Here is a 16,667-nt window from a genome sequence, read left to right on the forward strand (position 1 = left end):
GATAGGAGGCATGGGATTAGTTCAATCATCTTATATCTGTTGAGGTCTGTTTTGTGGCCAATAATATGGCCAATTTTGGAGAAGGTACCATGCGGTGCTGAGAATCAATCCTTTCGATTTAGGATAAAATGTTCTATAAACATCTATTAAGTCCATTTAGTCCAAAACTTCTGTTAGTTCACTGTGACTGTGTTTAGTTTGAGTTTCCCTGATCTGTTAATTGGAGAGAGTGGGGTGTTTAAGCCCCCCACAATTATTGTGTGGGGTGCAATGTATGCTTTAAGCTTTAGGAAGGTTTCCATTACAAATATAGGTGCCCTTGTATTTGGGGCATAGATGTTCAAAACTGAGAGTTCTTTCTGGTAGATTTTTCCTTTGATGAGTATAAAGTGACCTTCTGTTTGATGACTTTTGGTTGAAAGTCTATTTTGTCTGATATTAGAATGGCTACTCCTTCTTGTTTCCTGGGACCATTTGCTTAGAGAACTGTTTTCCAGCCTTTTATTCTTAGGTAGTGTTTGTCTTTGACACTAAAAGTAGACCTATCAGAATTACACTCTATTTCTCACTATGTCCCAAATTGTCTCCCTTTGTGATTTCGTTATTGTCTCTACCTCCTTCTTTAGATCCTGATGGCTTTGTTTAATTCCTTTACCTGTTTTGTTGTGTTTCTCCCTTAGTTCTTCAAGGGCTTCTTGCTGTTTACTTGTGTTCTCTTGTATTTCTTTAAGGGAGTTATTTATGTCCTTCTTGAAGCCCTCCATGGTGCCCTCCATCAGCATCATGACCTGTAATTTTAAATCCAAATCTTGCTTTCCTGGTGTGCTGGGGTATCCAGGACTTGCTGTTGTGGGAGAATTGGGTTCAGATGGTCCCATATTGCCTTGATTTCTGTTGGCAACATTCCCACGTTTGCCTTTTGCCATCAGATTTTCTCTGATGTTAGGTGGGCCTGCTGTCACTGACAGGAGCTTGCCACTCCTGTGTGTGTGCCTGTAGGCCTATTTCAGCAACCTTGGGTAAGCTGCTTTCTCCTGGCACAAATTGCTGTGGTGTTGCAGAGTTCCTGGGTGCAGGTGGAGTTCTGGTGTGATGTGTCCCAAGTGATCCTCTACTCTGGTGGAAGTTGCACAGTCTTCTATTGCACAGACATAGAAGCAAAGATGACAGCCAAGACCCACTCTCTTGTAGTTGTAATTGGGTATGTACTTCTGTGGCCCCAATCAGCTCTGGCTGCAAGCTGTGCAAGCGGGTCCTCCGCTCTGTAGGGCAGAACTCACCTGTGCAGGCTGCCTCTTCGTATCTCGCTGCTGGTTGTATAGCTGGCTTCCTGCACTGCTTAGAGGTAGTGCGCTGTGGCCGAGGCTGGTCCCGATCCAGAGGTTGAGACCAGAAGGCTTTTGCCAGAGGCCTCTGGACTGGATCCTCTGCTATGCAGGGCCGGACTCACCAGTGCAAGCTGCCTCTTCCTAGCTGGCCTCTGGGTTTATATCTGGCTTCTTGCACTGCTTGGAGATGGGGCAGTGCAGCTGAGGCTGTTCCAGATCCAGAGGCAGAGACTGGAAGGTTCTTGCCAGAGGCCTCCTGACTAGATCCTCTGCTCTGCAGGGCCGTACTCACCAGTGCAAGCTGCCTCTTCCTAGTTGGCCTCTAGGTATATCAATCCTTCTAAATCTTTTGTGGTCAGTCTACTATAAAGCAACTAGGTAAAATAAAAATTTTCTAGAAACAAAATAATGTCCAAAGCCAATTATATCTGTAGGAAACTGAAATGGCAGGGCAAATATGTTCACAGCAGGAAATTTTTTCATGAATATGAGCTAAGCTTGGGTTACATATTGAATGCCAGGTTTATCTGAGCTATATAGATCATATGGCCCCAAAAAACAAACAAATAAAATGAACTACTGTTTTTCATTTTTAGTACACAAATATCTCTAATGGATGAGACCTTGAGTCTGGACATGCTAGAATTGTAGATAAATACACGTCTTCAATAATGTATTAGTACATAATTTCCTTTGAAGCACTAGTGATTAACTTGAGAATCTTATGAAAGTTAAATTACATTTTTACTCACAATTTGCAACAACTTTGTTTCCAAATACTGTTTACCTTGTTAATTTCTAATGTCACCATTTTAGAAGGCACTTGCCACTAGCTCACATTGTTTAGTTGTTATCCTCAGCTTCATTCACATAGTGATGGCTACTTTCCCAGGGAATGATTTTGTTTGCCACCTTTCTGCTGCACAAACTATAGGATGCACATTTCATTTATATCACTTTGTTCTTGCAGCTGCTCAATAGCAAATACAATGACATATATAATTTGGTGACTCATTTCAATATGTAAACTTCACAGAAGCCTCTGCCCCAAACCAGCAATCAGCAGGTCCAGTACATCACTGCTAACAATTCTACAAAGACAATTCAAACAACCCTGTTATTTTATTTTATTTCTATTTAATAGTGTTTGTATACTATTTAAATAACTATTATGGATGTCACTAATTTTTGTGAAGGCCACCTCATAGTGTTTTCTAAAACTGGTTTTTTGACTGCCATCTGTAGTCCCTTATTTACTTCAGCTATTGGCATTTTTCTGTATCTAGTGAAACCAATTATAATTCTTGAGTCTTGAGATTTCAATGGGATCATTCCACTCTGCAAAATACCATACTTGGTGAGAACATTTGAAAGTCCTGGATTTATTTTTAATATTCTCAAACTCAAATTTGTTTTTGAATGAGCATTACAATTCCATAAAATGGTACTAGAAATGTAATTTGAAAATGTTGAAAAGCAGTAAATACCTATGGGTTTAATGTAAAGCAATTTTGAATTCTGTTTCTAAAAATATTCTGCATGATGTGTCACCAAGAATAGATAGATGTTCAAGACATATCACTCCCTTCTCTATTGAATTTCCCTGGAGTCAACCAGAAAAGAAAAATAAGTTTGGACTTTATTACAGGGGAATTAGTATAGCATTTTAGAAAATGTAAAAATATGATACAGGGTGGGCTAACGAGATGGATAGTAGTTAAGAATGAGTATTACACTTCCTGATGAACCAAGATTGTTTGCCAAGAGTCTGTTGGACAGAACACAACCAACTATAAATCTAGCTGCAAGGGATTCAATGTCGTCTTCTAGCTTTTATGGTCCACTGGGCTCATGTGCACATAACCTCCAACAAAGACACAGAAGTAAAACAACCAAGATTTCTCTATGCTTCCCTAGCTAACCTGGAACTTGCTATATAGATCAGACTAGATTTGAACTCACAGATATCTCTCAGTTTCTGCCTCTGCCTCTGATTTCTGACTGCTTACATGAAATATGTGCACCACATGCCAGCATATTCTGTTTTTATGAAGAACAAAGGATAATCACTGATGATTAAAGCATCACTATGCTGCCAAGATGAAACATCAGAAGACTTGAGGATTAAAAGAGTTTTTTGAGAGACCAATAGTAATGGATACATGATTTTATGTAGATAAGGTTGAATAGGAAAAACAAAGACTAGAATATGTCATAGCCATTAGTGGGGGAAGTTAGTGGAGTCTAGAACAGGTTATAAGAGACAGGAGGAAAAGAGATGAAGGGTGAAGAAGAAATCTTACTGGATGATGTTTTCTATACTAGGTATTTTAGTACTTTTGTAATTTCATGGATGAATCAAAGTATTAAGCCTGGAAGATATGTAGTAATCATCTGACCTTTTAGGTGATGTATAATGAAATAACTAAAGAAATTAAATAGCAAGCTTAGACATAAAAAACCTCTGCTGAACTAAGTCAACAAATTGCCGCCAGGTTTAGTGCACTTTGAGAAGGTACTGCTTATGGTACAGTGTACTCTATCTAGCCCACACTTTGTTAACATAAGCTCTACCTGAAAGTACTATAACTTCTATCTGGATCTACTTGTGGTCCAGATAAACTATAGAAGATCTTTTCAACAGGATAAAAGCAAGACAGTGATCAAAGAAGTATATTTCTTAAAATGCTTAGGGTGTAGTTTAAGACTCATAAAACTTTCTAACCTGAACCTCAATATTTAAAGAACATTTATTTGTTCATTGCATTATTTAGTGCAGAGAAACTACAATTTTCCTCGTAAGTCTATTTCATTCTAGATTTAAAATTCTTAAAAGGTAGAGGAATTCTACTTGTTGTATTTTTATTAGTAGTCAGTCTGTGTTGGAAAATTCATACATATTAGAACACAAAAGTAAAAACACTTTGAATCAATCTTTCCAAAGGCAAGTTTTACAACATTTGTAATTCAACTGCCCCTTGAAAATGCTGTGTGAGTCCATCTTGGCTCCTGTGACCAAGCAGCCAGCTCAGCCAGGTACTCAGAGAACACCAGACTGAGAGATGGCTTGGGACACAGCCCGCCTAGGTTCCTTCTGCATGAAGGAGCTGGGCAGCTCTACAACTTCCTGGGCGCGTTTCATGCAAGGGAGCATCTGACCTGCGGGGAGTCCTTCTGTTAAAGAGATCCCTGAAGTCTGAGGTCGTCACCATCTTGGCTCCTGTGACAAAGCAGTCAGCTCAGCCAGAGACCTGTGCCACATCTGACACAGGGAAGATGCCACTTCCTGATACTCTCTAGAGAACAAGCAGAAGCAGGTAAATTGCCACTGCCCCATTCCACTAGATGTGGTAGACCTGTGTCACATCTGACACAGGGAAGATCCTACATCCTGATACTCTCTCAAGAACAGACAGGAGCAGGTTATTCAGTAGAAGCTGGACTTTCGAGAACCAGCATCAGCAGAGAATTTGAAATCTGTCAGCAAGCCCTGTTCTGGGCCATTTGCCTTGCAGTGGGATCAACACTTGGAGGGGGTCCTTGCAGAGTCCAACATCTTCACTAACAAGCAGACCAGACAGGCAACACCAGGTACACGGAGAAAACCCGAGGATAGCATTGCTTGGGACAAGGAACACCAGTACTCCAATGGCACCCAAGAGTAGGGCAACACATCAGCAATCTGTGCCAGGGAAACCCAGTCATCCAGCAGTGCAGAAATAGCCTTACAGGTCTACAGGAGGTTCAAGCACCAGCCAGTGACAGCAGGACCAACAAAAACCAGAGATAACCAGAGGGCAAAAGTCAAACATAGGAATGTTACTAACAGAAACAGCATCTGAACACAATTCTCCAACAACAGCAAGTCCTGGATATCCCAACAAAGAAGATTTGGATTTAAAATCACTGGTGATGTTGTTAGAGGAACACAAGAAGGGCATAAATAAATCTCTTAAAGAAATTCATGGTAACATGAATAAGTTAGAAACCCTTACAATGGAAAAACAAAAATCATTTAAAGAAGTTCAGGAGAAATTGAGTCAACAGGCAGAAGTCAGGAAAGAGGAAACTCAAAAATCTATTAAAGAAATACAGGAAAATACAAACAAACAAGTAAAGGAGCTAAGCAAAACCATCCAGGATCTAAAAACAGAAGTAGAAACAACTAAGACATAACAAAGGGAGATAACTTTGGAGAGAGAAAACCTTGGGAAGAAATCAGGGGCCATAGATGCAAATATCAAGAACAGAATACAAGAGATAGAAGAAAGAATCTCAGATGCTGAAGATACCATAGAAACCACTGACTCAACAGTCAAAGAAAATGCAAAATGCAAAAAGCTTGTAACCCAAAACATCCAGGAAATCCAATGAGAAGACCAAACCTAAGGATTATAGGTATAGATGAGAACAAATAATAAATAGATAACAAATGCCAAAATGAAATCAGGATCAAATAGATCATCTAAACAGTCCCATAAGCCCTAAAGAAATAGAAAATCTCAAAGAAAGCCTTCCAACCAAAAAAAGCACAGGATCAGCTGGTTTTAGTGCATAGTTTTATCAGTCCTTCAAAGAAGACCTAACACCAATACTCTTGAAATTATTCCACAAAATAGAAACAGAAAGAACACTATCCAACTCGTTCTATGAAGCCACAATTACACTAATAACAAAACCACACAAAGATCCGACAAAGAAGAACTACAGGACAATTTCCCATATGAATATCAATGCAAAAATCCTCAATGAAATTCTTGCCAATAGAATCCTAGAACACATCAAAATGATCATTCACCATGATCAAGTATGCTTCATTCCAGTGATGCAGGGATGGTCAGAAATCTGACAATATACTCCACTAAATAAACAAACCAAAAGAAAAAACCCACATGGTCATTTTATTAGATGATGGATAAGCATTTGACAAAATTCAGCATCCTTTCATGCAAAAAGTCTTGGAAAGAACAGGAATTTAAGGCCCATACCTAAACATAGTAAAAGCAATATACAGCAAGCCAGTAGCCAACATCAAACTAAATGGAGAGAAATTTGAAGCAATCCCACTAAAATCAGGGACTAGAAAAGGCTGCCCCTTCTCTCCATATCTTTTCAATATAGTACTTAAAGTTCTAGCTAGAGCAATTAGACAACATAAGGAGATCAAAGGGATACAAATTGGAAAGGAAGAAGTCAAACTATCACTATTTGCAGATGATATGATAATACACTTAAGTGACCCAAAAAACTCCACCAGAGAACTCCTACAGCTGATAACTTCAGCAAAGTGCCTGATTATAAAATCAACTCAAGCAAATCAGTAGCCTTCCTATACTCAAAGGATAAAAAGGCTGAGAAAGAAATTAGGGAAATGACAACCTTCACAGTACACACAAACAATATAAAGTATCTTGAGGTGACTCTAACCAAACAAGTAAAAGAACTGTATGACAAGAACTTCATATCTCTGAAGAAAGAAATAAATGAAGATGTCAGAAAATGGAAAGATCTCCCATCCTCATGGATTGGCAGGATTAAAATAGTAAAAATGGTCATCTTGTCAAAAGCAATATTCAGATTCAATGCAATCCCTATCAAAATTCCAACTCAGTTCTTCATGGAGTTAGAAAGTACAATTTACAAATTCATCTGGAATAACAAAAAAACCAGGATTGCTGAAACTATTCTCAACAGTAAAAGAACTTCCAGGGGAATCAGTATCCAGGACCTCAAGCAATACTACAGAGCAATAGTGTTAAAAACTACATGGTATTGGTAAAGTGACAGGCAGGTAGATCAATGGAATGGGACTGAAAATCCTGAAATGAAACCACACACCTATGGTCTCTTGATCTTTGACAAAGGAGCTGAAAACATCGAGTGGAAAAAAGATAGCCTTTTCAACAAATGGTGCTGACTCAATTTGACGTCAGTATGCAGAAGAATTCGAATTGATGCATTCTTTTTATTATTTTTTTTATTATTTTATTTTTTTTATTCGATAAAATTTTTTATTTACATTTCACATGATTTCCCCTTTTCTAGCCCCCCACTCCCAGAAAGTCCCGTAAGCCCCCTTCTCTTCCCCTGTCCTCCCACCCACCCCTTTCCACTTCCCCGTTCTGGTTTTGCCGAATACTGCTTCACTGAGCTTTTCCAGAACAAGGGGCCACACCTCCTTTCTTCTTGTACCTCATTTGATGTGTGGATTATGTTTTGGGTATTCCAGTTTTCTAGGTTAATATCCACTTATTAGTGAGTGCATACCATGATTCACCTTTGGAGTCTGGGTTACCTCACTTAGTATGATGTTCTCTAGCTCCATCCATTTGCCTAAGAATTTCATGAATTCATTGTTTCTAATGGCTGAATAGTACTCCATTGTGTAGATATACCATATTTTTTGCATCCACTCTTCTGTTGAGGGATACCTGGGTTCTTTCCAGCATCTGGCAATTATAAATAGGGCTGCTATGAACATAGTAGAGCATGTATCCTTATTACATGGTGGGCAATCCTCTGGGTATATGCCCAGGGGTGGTATAGCAGGATCTTCTGGAAGTGAGGTGCACAGTTTTCGGAGGAACCGCCAGACTGATTTCCAGAGTGGTTGTACCAATTTACAACTCCACCAGCAGTGGAGGAGTGTTCCTCTTTCTCCACACCCTCTCCAACACCTGCTGTCTCCTGAATTTTTAATCTTAGCCATTCTGACTGGTGTAAGATAAAATCTCAGGGTTGTTTTGATTTGCATTTCCCTAATGACTAATGAAGTTGAGCATTTTTTAAGATGCTTCTCTGCCATCCAAAGTTCTTCAGGTGAGAATTCTTTGTTTAACTCTGTACCCCATTTTTAATAGGGTTGTTTGGTTTTCTGAAGTCTAACTTCTTGAGTTCTTTATATATATATTGGATCTTAGCCCTCTATCTGATGTAGGATTGGTGAAGATCTTTTCCCAATTTGTTGGTTGCTGATTTGTCCTCTTGATGGTGTCCTTTGCCTTACAGAAACTTTGTAATTTTATGAGGTCCCATTTGTCAATTCTTGCTCTTAGAGCATACGCTATTGGTGTTCTGTTCAGGAACTTTCCCCCTGTACCGATGTCCTCAAGGGTCTTCCCCAGTTTCTTTTCTATTAGCTTCAGAGTGTCTGGCTTTATGTGGAGGTCCTTGATCCATTTGGATTTGAGCTTAGTACAAGGAGACAAGGATGAATCAATTCGCATTCTTCTGCATGCTGACCTCCAGTTGAACCAGCACCATTTGTTGAAAAGGCTATCTTTTTTCCATTGGATGTTTTCAGCCTCTTTGTCGAGGATCAAGTGGCCATAGGTGTGTGGGTTCATTTCTGGATCTTCAATCCTGTTCCATTGATCCTCATGCCTGTCACTGTACCAATACCATGCAGTTTTTAACACTATTGCTCTGTAGTGTCAATGATACTGATTCCCCCAGACATTCTTTTGTTGCTGAGAATAGTTTTAGCTATCCTGGGTTTTTTGTTGTTCCAGATGAATTTGATAATTGCTCTTTCTAACTCTGTGAAGAATTGAGTTGGGATTTTGATGGGTATTGCATTGAATCTGTATATTGCTTTTGGCAAAATGGCCATTTTAACAATATTGATTCTACCGATCCATGAGCATGAGAGGTTTTCCCATTTTTTGAGGTCTTCTTCCATTTCCTTCTTCAGAGTCTTGAAGTTCTTGTCATACAGATCTTTCACATGTTTGGTAAGAGTCACCCCAAGATACTTTATACTGTTTGTGGCTATTGTGAAGGGGTTCATTTCCCTAATTTCTTTCTCAGCCTGCTTATCCTTTGAGTATAGGAAGGCCACTGATTTGCTTGAGTTGATTTTATAACCTGCCACTTTGCTGAAGTTGTTTATCAGGTGTAGGAGCTCTCTAGTGGAGTTTTTTGGGTCACTTAGGTAGACTATCATGTCATCTGCAAATAATGATAGTTTGACTTCTTCCTTTCCAATTTGTATCCCTTTGACCTCCTTATGTTGTCGAATTGCCGGAGCTAGTACCTCAAGTACAATATTGCAAAGATAAGGAGAAAGGGGGCAGCCTTGTCTGGTCCCTGATTTCAGTGGGATTGCTTCAAGTTTGTCTCCATTTAGTTTGATGCTGGCTACTGGTTTGCTGTATATTGCTTTTACTATGTTTAGGTATGGGCCTTGAATTCCTGTTCTCTCCAAGACTTTGAGCATGAAAGGATGCTGAATTTTGTCAAATGCTTTTTTAGCATCCAATGAAATGACCATGTGGTTTTGTTCTTTGAGTTTGTTTATGTAGTGGATTGCATTGATGGATTTCTGTATATTGAACCAACCCTGCATTCCCGGGATAAAGCCTATTTGATCGTGGAGGATGATCATTTTGATGTGTTCTTGGATTCAGTTGGCAATTATTTTATTGAGTATATTTGTATTGATGTTCATAAGGGAAATTGGTCTGAAGTTCTCTTTCTTTGTTGGATCTTTGTGTGGCTTTGGTATCAGCATAATTGTGGCTTCGTAGAAGGAATTGGGTAGTGTTCCTTCTGTTTCTATTTTGTGGAATAGTTTGAAGAGTATTGGTGTTAACTCTTCTTTGAGGGTCTGATAGAATTCTGCACTGAAACCATCTGGTCCTGTGCTTTTTTTGGTTGGAAGACTTTCTATGACTCCTTCTATTTCTTTAGGCATTATGGGACTGTTTAGATGGTCTAGTTGGTCCTGATTTAATTTTGGTATTTCGTATCTGTCAAAGAAATTGTCCATTTCCTCCAGATTCTCCCGTTGTGTTCAGTACAGGCTCTTGTAGTAGGATCTGATGTTTTTTGTATTTCCTCAGTTTCCGTTGTTATATCTCTCTTTTCATTTCTAAGTTTGTTAATTTGGATACTTTCTCTGTGCCCTTTGGTCAGTCTGGCTAAGGGTTTATCTATCTTGTTGATTTTCTCAAGGAACCAGCTCCTGGTTTTGTTGATTCTTTGTATGGTTCTCTTTGTTTCTACTTGATTGATTTCAGCCCTGAGTTTGATGATTTCCTGCCTTCTACTCCTCCTGGGTGAAATAGCTTCTTTTTGTTCCAGGGTTTTCAGGTGTGTCATTAAGCTGGTAATGTATGCTCTCTCCATTTTCTTTTTGGAGGCACTCAGGGCTATGAGTTTTCCTCTTAGCACTGCTTTCATTGTGTCCCATAGATTTGGGTATGTTGTGTCTTCATTTTCATTGTGTTCTAAAAAGTCTTTAATTTCTTTCTTTATTTCTTCCTTGACCAAGGTATCATTGAGTAGAATATTGTTCAGTTTCCACGTGTATGTGGGTTTTCTGTTGCTTTTGTTGCTATTGAAGACCACTTTTACTCCATAGTGATCTGATAGGAGGCATGGGATTAGTTCGATCTTCTTATATTTGTTGAGGTCTGTCTCCTGAGCTCAACTCCAAGTGGATCAAGGACCTCCACATAAAGCCAAACACACTGAAACTAATAGAAAAGAAACTGGGCAAAACCCTTGAGGACATGGGCACAGGGGAAAGGTCCTGAAAAGAACACCAATAGCTTATGCTCTAAGATCAAGAATTGACAAATGGGACCTCATAAAATTACAAAGTTTCTGTAAGGCAAAGGATACTCTCAATCAGACTAATCGGCAACAAACAATTGGGAAAAGATCTTCGCCAACCTTATATGCGACAGAGGGCTAATATCCAATATATACAAAGAACACAAGACTTCATAGAGACAATAACACTATCAAAATGGGGTACAGAGCTAAACAAAAATGTTTACCTGAAAAACTTTGAAAGGCTGAGAAGAACCTTAAGAAATATTTAACATCATTAGTCATTTGGGGAATGCAAATCAAAAGAACTCTGAGATTTCACTTCACACCAGTCAGAATGGCTAAGATTAAAGACTCAGGAGACAGCAGGTGTTGGGGAGGATGTGGAGAAAGAGGAACAGTCCTCCACTGCTGGTGGGAATGCAATTTGGTACAACCACTCTGGAAATCAGTCTGGCAGTTCCTCAGAAAACTGGGCATGACACTTTAGGAGGACCTTGCTATACAACTCCTGGGAGGGAATCCTACTACTAGAGGTTTCCCAGGAATGCAATAAGGACACATGATCCACTATGTTCATAGTAGCCTTATTTATAATAGCCAGAACTTGGAAAGAACCCAGATGTCCCTCAACAGAGGAATGGATACAGAAAATGTGGTATATTTACACAATGGATTACTACTCAGCAATTAGAAACAATGAATTCATGAAATTCTTAGGCAAATGGTTGCATCTGGAAAATATCATCCTATGTGATCTAACCCAATCACAAAAGAACACACATGGTATGCATTCATTGATATGTGGATATTAGCCCAGAAGCTCTGAATACCCGAGACACAACTCATATATCAAATCATTCCCAAGAAGAAGAAAGGAGAGGGCCCTTGTCCTGGAAGGGCTTGATGCAGCATTGTAGGGGATTACCAGGACAGAGAAGTTTGAGGGGGTTGATTGGAGAATGGGGCAGAGGGATGAGGGCTTATGGGACTTATGGAGAGGGAGGAAAAGGGAAAGGGAAAATCATTTGGAATGTAAACAAGGAATACAGAAAATTAAAAAAAAATGCTGTGTGAATTATGTTCACATTTAGGCACCTTATTCTCACTTAATTATTTGAATCATTAATTCTAAATGCACTTAGACAGCATTAAAAATGAAGCCAGAGTATATATACCACATTTTCTGTATCCATTCCTCTGCTGGGGGACATCTAGGTTCTTTTCAACTTCTGTCTTTTATAAATAGGGCTGTTATGAACATAGTGGAGCATGTATCCTTATTCCATGCTGGGTAACCCTCTGGGTATATGCCCAGGAGTAGTATATATAGCGGGGTCCTCTGCAAGTATCATTACTAGTTTTCTGAGGAACCGCCAGACTGACTTCCAGAGTAGTAGTACCAGCTTGCCACCCCACCAGCAGTGGAGAAGTGTTCCTCTTTCTCCACATCCTTGCCAGCACCTGTTTTCTTCTGAGTTTTGGAGTACTATTCAGCCATTAGAAACAATGAATTCATGAAATTCTTAGACAAATGGATGGAACTGGAGAACACCATCCTAAGTGAGGTATCCCAGTCTCCAAAGAACACTCATGGAATGCACTCACTGATAAACAGAAATTAGCCTAGAAGCCTGGAATACCCAAGACACAATTCATATATTAAATGATGCCCAAGAAGCAGGAAGGAGTGGCCCCTGGTCTTGGAAAGGCTCAAGTGCATTCAATGTCTTGGTAATGATTTGATATGTGAATTGTGTCTTGGGTATACCAGGACAGGGAAGTGGGAAAGGGTGGATTGGGGAACAGGGGTCGGGGAAGAGGGCTTTTGGGACTTTCGGGGAGGGGGGATCCAGGAAAGGGAAAATCACTTGAAATGTAAATAAAGAATATATGGAATTAAAAAAAGAATTTATTTCAAACAGGCAAGCAAACAAACAAAAAAAGAAGTGGTTTGTCCTTGCCCAAACTCATGTCAAAATCTTGCTGCCAATGTAGCCCACAGAAAGGGATGGGACCTTTGGATATGTGCCATTTGATTCTCTGTTTTCTGTAGTGAGGTAAAGCAGCATGGGGCCCTTCCCACCACCATGCTCTGAAACTATCCCATATCCACAAATGTATGCCCAAATAAATTTCACTTTATTATAAATCAAAAAAAGAAGCTTGATAAAACTCTTACAGTATTATCAACTACTTTAATTTATAAGTTTCTGCTAATAAAAATTTTTCTTACACAAGTATTGAAAAATGCACAACTAAATCATTGAAAAATAAAAGTTTAATATCTTGATAAAGTATCTGTTCAAAATAACTGTGGCTGATATTTTATTAGTATTATGTTAATAAATACCCATGTATTATTGTATGCTTTATATAATTAATTATATCATATAATATTGCCCTTTTTGTATTACTAAATAGCCAGCAACCACAGCAGATTAATGTATACATAATTCATGAAAAAGTGATGCCATTTAAACTATAATGCCATAATTTAGGATCAGTTTTATATATTTTATTGGTATCTTTTGTGAATGATTTCTCTGTGCATAATATTTGCTTTGGTTCTAGAATGCATAGCCATTAACTTAGGGTAGATACACAAAAGTTCAATGACATGGTAATTTAAGCTTACTTGTGTTTCTCTCTTTGTAAAATAAAATACCTGAAAATTTAGTTTACATGCTCAAAAACAGATGCAAACATAATTTGTTATTTGCCACTTACTGAATGAAGCACTGTTTTTCAGATCCTTTACTTTCTTATTGTCCTGTAATGATGATAACACTAATCATCAAATAACTAATTATTTTTCTTTGTATTATCAGAAATGTGAAGCATATTGGCAAATGGGTAAATCTGAGTTAATTCATTTTTTTCTTTAGGATTATGTATGTAATCACAGAGGCGGGTTGGCTGTGAAATTGTTTTTTCACATATTTCATACCAGATTCTATGAACCTCAACACACTGGCCTTCTCAGCCATTCTTTAAAACTTACCAGCAATTATAATGTTCCAATACTGAAAATAGTACCATTACAAGAAACAGCACATGCTGCATACAAATAGGTCACTAGCTAGTATATTTTGATACATGTCAAAACCTATTTATTGGGAGACAGCTCATCTGGTAGAAAAAAAAAAACTATTTTCATGGAGAATACTACTTGATAAATCATAACCTTAGCTAAGTCAAGAAAAAAACTTCATCTACAATCTGCAGTTTTGCATTCAAAGCACATACATATTTGCAATCAAGTTTAAAGAGGTTAACATATTTTGTTTTGTCTGAGGAAAAGAATCATGTGCCTAATTACTATATTTAGAATCTAACTTGCAGTGACATCCAAAGAATCAACTAGATTTCGGGTTTGAAAACATTCAGAAGCGTTAATTTGCCTTAAAATTTCATTTAATGATTTTTCTGTTAAAATATCATTTATAGCAGAAACATTAGAAAAGCATCCATTAATTTTGTTTCAATTACTTCTAACTCTATAACCTACTTACAGGTGTTAACCTGTCTTCTGTAACATTTTGGCTGCTTTTTCTTTCATTACTATGTGCATGTTTTTGAATGGGGTTATAACATGCTTCTCCTTTTTAGCAGCTCATTTACAGTAATTAGTGAATTAAAAATCTTTCTACATATATTAGATATCCATGCCATTAATTATTCATAATAATGATTTCAGTTGGCTGCAAGATAAATTATAAGGACATATTGGACTAGATTTCTAGCTTCAAAGACAGACTAGAAGCTGGCTCCTTATGATCCATTTAAGAATAGACAAAAATAAAGAGAAAAGTTGAGCAATGGATATCAAAGTACTGCTAGTTATGAGTGTCTCACACTAGAGTGTCTCAGGCTCAGTGTGGTAACTGAATAATAAGCATACATTGTATATTTTAATAAAAATGATTATAATTTACCATAAAATGTGACAATTGAGGAAATAGATATGTTTAACCAGTTTGTAACATTACTCAATAATGGACTATTTGAGATCCAGCAACTTTGGAAGACAATATTGCAGTTTCTCAGAAAATTGGAAATTGATCTACCTCAAGACTTAGCCAAATGATTTCTGAACATATACTCAAAGGATGCTACACCATACCACAAGGACAGTTGCTCAGCTATGTTCCTAACAGCTTTACTCATAATAACCAGAAACTGGAATCAATCTATATGTTCCTCAACCAAAGAATGGATAAAGAAATGTAGCACATTTTACACAATGGAATATTATTTAGGTGTTAGAAAAATAAGATTATGAAATTTGCTAGCAAATTGATAGAACTAGGAAGAAAAACCTGAGTGACATAAGTTAGGCCCAGAAAGACTAACATGAAATATATTCACTTACAGCTGTTAAATAAACAGTGGTCATGCTACAATCCGCAGATCCAGAAAGGATAAGTAACAAGTAAGGCTCAAGTGGGAGACATAATGATCTCTCAGGAAAGGGGAAATAGAACCGATTTTGTTGGAGGACTGCAGGCAGATGAGGATGGAAATAGGAAGGATTAGGTGGAGAGATGGAGAGGCAATACTGGAAGCACGGAGTCGAATTGGGAGGATTTGGAGAATACTGTAGAAAACTAGTATACTGAAAAACTCCCAGGAATCTATGAGGATGGCCCCAGTGATGACTCCAAATAATGGGGCATGTGGTACGTGAACCAGCCATCATCTTTAATCAGCAAGGCTTCCACTGGAGGGATTGGGATAACAACCCAAATAAAAAACCTTCAAAGGGAAATATGTCCTGCTTGCAAGATGTGCTGAAATGAAGGTGGTATAGAAATTGTGGAAGTGGTCTACCAATGAGTAGCCCAAATTTAGACCCATGCTACAAGAGGGAGCCTACCCCTGACACTGCTTGGAGAGCCAGAAACCAGACTGGATAGACCAGAAAACCAGAATAGAATCAAAAAGGACCATCAAAAATATCAATGATTTCTAAGAATACTCTGTTATATTTGTAAAACATGGCATAGGGAATCATTATCAGAGAGGTTTCATACAACAATTAATGGGAGCTGACACAGAGACCCACAGCCAAACATTAGGTGAAGCTCAGGAAATAGTTTTAAAGAGGCAGTGCAAGGATTATAGAAGCCAGTGGGATCAAGGACACCCCAAGAGCATGGTCCACAGAATCAACTGGCAGGGCTTCATGGAAAGGTGGAGAAATCAGAAAGTCTGTAGGAGACTGACCTAGGTCCTCTACATAGATGCTATGGCTGAGCAGTTGCTGTCCAGACTCTTTTGCAGCTTGTTGTGCTGTGTTGATGTCCCTAGGAGCCCTGCTCTTTTCTGAGAGGAAGGAAAGGGGGGCTGGGGGAAATCTGGAGGGAGAGGGAAGTACTGGAGGGGTCTGGGAAGAAGGGAGGGAGAGAAACTGTGGTTGGGATGTAATACATGAGGGAAGAATAATAAAGAACCAAAAAACATTTTACTTTGTTCTATTTTAAAATACTTAAAGTTTAAATTAATTAGTTCTCCATCATGCATTTACATAAATGTTATGTACAGGTGTTTTCATTTCTGGGTAGCAAATTTTTTATTCTTTTTGTGCAAATTACACCTTTAAGTATACTTCAAATGGTATTTTAATTTTATATAGTTGTTTTAAGAACAGATAGATGAGCAAGCCTGAGAAGAGTCCTGCCAGGTGCCACACTGCCAGGGTAGAACAGAGAATTCCTGAGACTTCTTCTAAAATAACCTCTGACACTCAGAGACCCTGGGTGCCACTAAGATGAGCAA

This window comes from Apodemus sylvaticus, chromosome X (assembly GCF_947179515.1).
Source record: "Apodemus sylvaticus chromosome X, mApoSyl1.1, whole genome shotgun sequence".
In the NCBI taxonomy this organism is placed as follows: Eukaryota; Metazoa; Chordata; class Mammalia; order Rodentia; family Muridae; genus Apodemus; species Apodemus sylvaticus.